We start from the raw sequence: 4,866 nt of genomic DNA on the forward strand, positions 1-4,866 counted from the left end.
GTAACTGATTGGACCTCCTGCCATTGCTCAGATCCTGTGACAGGGTTCGCCCTGAAGGGGACCGTCGTGTTACCATTGACCCCTTGGAAAAGATTGTTGCCATGGCCACAAGACGCCTTAATGAACTAATGAATCACTCCGGCACACCTCAGCTCAGACACATCAATGTCTCGTTGAGGGCACAGAGGGAGGGAGGGACGGAGGGAGGGGCGGGGCGGGGCGGGGTCAGGACTCCATATAGACACAAAACAGGGTTTGGTTTAAAGCGGTCTAAGGGACCCAGGTGGCCAATTGTTCCCAAATGTAGTGAATCCAAATTTGGTCAGGGCAGCTCTTAATCACCAGCAGACAGCACACTTCACATCCATTTCTCTCTGATTACATTAACAAGACGTCTAGGACTGTGCCATTTATTTTCTGCTAACATAATGGGGAGACTGTAACCACGTTTAGTGTGTTTCGTGCTGCGGTATTCAGAGATCTTCCTTGACTTGTAAGAGATTTTATATCCAACATTTAAGAAATATGGTTCAATATTTTGGTTAAAAAGCTTGTTTGCTTTCTTTCTGAGAGAGAGATGAAAGGATCAATACCACTCTCTTCTCTGTGCTGCTTTCAGGGTGTGGTTAGCTTACCTTAGCATAAAGTCTAAAAAGCATAATTAAACAGCTTGCCCGGTTCTGTTAAAAGTGAAAATGAAATCCCCTCCAACACTTTTAAAGCTAACTCATTAACTTGCTGTTTATGAATTAATTTAATCTGTAAAAATGACAATTTGTGTTTTTAGGGGGACTTAAAAATTGGAACTATTTCTTGGCGGCCAGGTGCAGTGGCTTTGTGCCTGAAGTTTTGTCATCACACCAAGCTTGGTTTGGTACCATTATGCCTAAGACATATATTGAAACCTGTGCTTATCTGGTTACCCACATAGAGCTATATAAGCTGCAAAGAATTACAAGATCACATTAGCTGTCTTGCTCTCCACTACATCCACCTGTCTACATTTGCATACTGAGAGACAACCACAAAGCTTGCAGAATTTAGATTACAAGAAAATGCTTTTTAATATCGAGTGTAAATGCAAAGGCCTTCCAGATAATATAGATACAGATCACATGTTAATATCCAGGTGGAAACAGGGTCAAGATAGTGCTACAGACCAGTTGGAAAGGATTTACATTGTTTAACATATGGTTTTACCACCATGGGTAGGGGAGAGATACAAAATAGTGAGCCAAAAGAGGCTAAAAGAGGCTAAAAACAGCTTTAGCAACATAGTTGGATGTTAATTCTGAGTGGGTTCAGCACAACAGTCATTTATTTAGTTATTTTCAGAAATAGCACCTTATGAAGGTGTTAAACATTTTATTTAACACAACTCTCTAAAGTACATAAAACACAGAGGATTTTTCTGTTTGAGCACACAGCCAAATCATCCAACAGAACACAGACAGTTATAGTTCAAATCTTTCTGAACGTTTCTCTCTAACAATAAACAGAGCATCTTTACTGATGTGGTTTTTGAATGATTACATGTGTTCAGTAATCCTGGTGAAATATGATGCAGAAAAAAGCTGGAGCCCTCAGGCAGCTCTGATAAGGCAGCTTTAAACTCTCCCCTCCTCAGCCACATTATGACGGCAGCCCCTTCAGCTGTTTACGGCTCCACAGACAAGACAGAAGAGCCTCACTGCTCTTTCTGAGTTCTCATAGGCTGAAAACATGCACTTAAAATTAGAACTTACAAAATGTAAGCAACATCTTCAACAAGCCTGGGGACGGACCTTTTAACTTCTCACATACTAATGTGAGATACTGTTTCTTGTTTTTGCATTGGAAGCTATGTCGCAGAGGGTCCAGATTGGCCCCTTGAAACAGCCCCCGCAACTTGACTGACAACCCCAAGTGCTGCGGCTCACACTATTAACCTTAACCCATTCAATCATCCAATCACATAAAAAAGTCAAGTGTGAGGTATTCCCAGTGGTGCTAACTATTTGCTGTGTACACACTTGCGACATTTTATAATCAGTGGGTCAATTTCAGGGTTCAAAGTTCCCCTCAAAGTGCAAAACAAAACTTTTCTTTAGCCTCTTATTGAGTTAGCTGAAATAAGCTTTTATTTCAATTAAAACCATTTTTTTGTGCTGTTTTATTGTTGAACTGTGGTGCTATCGGTTCAGTGTTGCAGCACTTTTTTTACCCCTCCTGTGAACCACAGACGGACGTGACACAGCAGTGGACCTACGGTTGCATTGTCCATTGTCTTTTTTATAGTGTGACTGATGTTGCAGCTGCCAGCTTTCTGTCTTTTCACTGTTCTGTTGCGTTTAGTGTTTTACTTATATATACAGTTTTGTATAGTTATAAGTGAGCAATGCTTAAGCTGCATTTGGTATATGCTTTGCATATACTTTGGTCTTTTATGTTATGTTAGATTTCCTAATATTTTGCTTGCAGTTGGCCTTAAAACATAGTGACAGACAAATCCCTGGGAATTACATCCCTGCACTTCATGATTTACGACCAGAACCAACATTAAGTGCCAAGGCAGAAAGTCGTGTGTCCGTTATGCAGCGAGTCGGAAAGGTGTGGAGGTCGTCCGACTTTCAAAAAGGAGAGCAGAGTTTGATTTGCTTCTCGAAAAACCCTGCAGTTTGCCTTTTCATTGACCGCCACAATCTTTCCTGAACCTTAGCCAAGTGTTTGAGTTGCCTGACCTTAAAGAAACCTTACACATTTATTGTAACCATAACCTTTCCCATTAACTCTATAATACTGTAGTTTTAAGATGCAGATGTTGAAGAATGTACAACAAGAAAAGTACATCATGTTATGTAGAGTTTTGCAGAATTGTCCATTACTGATGTTCTTGTCCTTCAATAAGCCTGCTATCTGTTTAATACCTTAGACAACTAACCAAATACTGACCACGCTGCCTTTAAATTTGCTGTGGTAATCATATTTCCCCCCAGGAGGATAAATCCAGATTTTTCTGGTGACCTGCTGGCCTTTCCTGACATATCCTCAGGACAAAGAATCCACTTGTACAAGAAATATTTGATCCTAATGGACCGATTGCCATTAGATTAACTGACACAATTGTTTTCACTTTCGACACTCTTTCCAGAGATCACATCCTTAAGACAAAAGCTCAACTGTGCATGCAAGATATCTTCTAATATTTGGTGAGGTTGCCATTAAATTTCGTAAACATTTCCAAGGATGTTTCCTAGAAAGAATAGCATTTTTCTCCCTTTAATAATATTTACATCTATACCGCAGTAAATGTTAATTAATGTATTTATGATTTGAAATCTCATTCTGTAAAACTTGTTTTGACATTTTTAAAGTTCAGTTGACCTGCTGTGTACCAAATAAACAACTCTCTAGACTATGTTAGCAGTTATTTGAGATTAAACAAGTCCTATTTCCACTTTATTTGCAGAGTGAACTCAGGTATAAGCTTTGTGATGGTAGAGAGAACATGAAGCGTCATCTGTGTATACTCACTGCAGCTTTATTTTATTTGTTTGTTTACACCTCAGCTCAGTGTGGGGGCAAATCATGATTTGAAAGGGAAATGGTAACCAGGGGAAACAGAAAATAGCAGTGACCAGCGCCCACCAACAATGGCTGCAGTGAAAGTAACAATGAAAGCTGGGGCAAATGGAGAAGTAAGAAGCCCTTTTTATACTCTGTTTTGTGCTGAAAAGATGGAAACAAAGGCAATAAACCGGACGTACGGGAAGAAAAGCTTTTCAACAAGGCAACACAAGCAGTGATGTGATATTTTAAACCTGTCACAGTGGGGGGGGCTTGTATGTGAACAATATGAGCGTTTCAGCTCTCCAGCGTGTGCAATGCCCTGCAGCCCCTTGTTCTCTTAAAGTCCTTGTTATTGTAGTACCTGCTCAAATGTTGTTTCTACAGCAAGAATATGACCGACTTCTTAGCTCCCAGCTTCAGTGCATTGGAAAACTAACGATCCATCCTCATTACAGATGTGTGATGTGCTGGTTACCAATGTTTCCCCTAAAGGTAATTTCCTCTGTGTTGTTTCTGGGAAGTTTTGGGTTAAATGACCTCAGGATGAGTATAAAAGATGTTTCTGACTGATTTCTTTTAAATTACGTTTAATCAGATTTTGCTGCCTTCAGGTAACAAAAGACAAAAAAAGCTAGATTAAAATAAAGTTTGATAAAGTTGCTCTCCACCACAATTATATTCCTAGTAGTCTGGAGGCGTCTTTGAACACGAATTTAGACCTTCATGAAGAAAATAACATTTACAGAATACATAGTTGAACAGTTAAATTAATAAATGCAAATTAGGAATCCTTGCCAAAGAGCACTGAAGCTGTTCTGGAGGCTCACGGTGGGGAAAATTGGGTTAATTCAAAGATTAAGTTTTTAGTTTTACATCCAATTATTTCATATTGGATGTCTTTCTGGGCCAGACATTGTCTCTAGACCTGCCTGGTTCTCCTGCTGTGCTGCTGCTGTTTGTGTAAAATGTTGATTGTCACAACAAATTTATGCATAAGCTGCCTTTGAAAATGAAATACAGTTATATATGAGCCATGTTTATGTAGATTGAGTACACACAATCATAAAAAACTAATTACAACACTTTATCCAAAAACAACACTTGTGTTACACTGAAAATGGAAGTGTTTCCTCCTGCAATACGCTATGGACCACCGTGCATGTACATGTTAAATGAATGTGCTGCACCTGACTCGCTGCCTGTGCTCGGCAGGAGGCTGCAGGGTGTTTATTCTGCACGGCGCAGGGTGATTGTATTCAATCAGACAGAGGACAAAATGTGTAGTGATTAATTTTCTCTTGGCTCAGACTAAATTGG

Source organism: Anoplopoma fimbria, chromosome 24 (assembly GCF_027596085.1).
Source record: "Anoplopoma fimbria isolate UVic2021 breed Golden Eagle Sablefish chromosome 24, Afim_UVic_2022, whole genome shotgun sequence".
Taxonomy (NCBI): Eukaryota; Metazoa; Chordata; class Actinopteri; order Perciformes; family Anoplopomatidae; genus Anoplopoma; species Anoplopoma fimbria.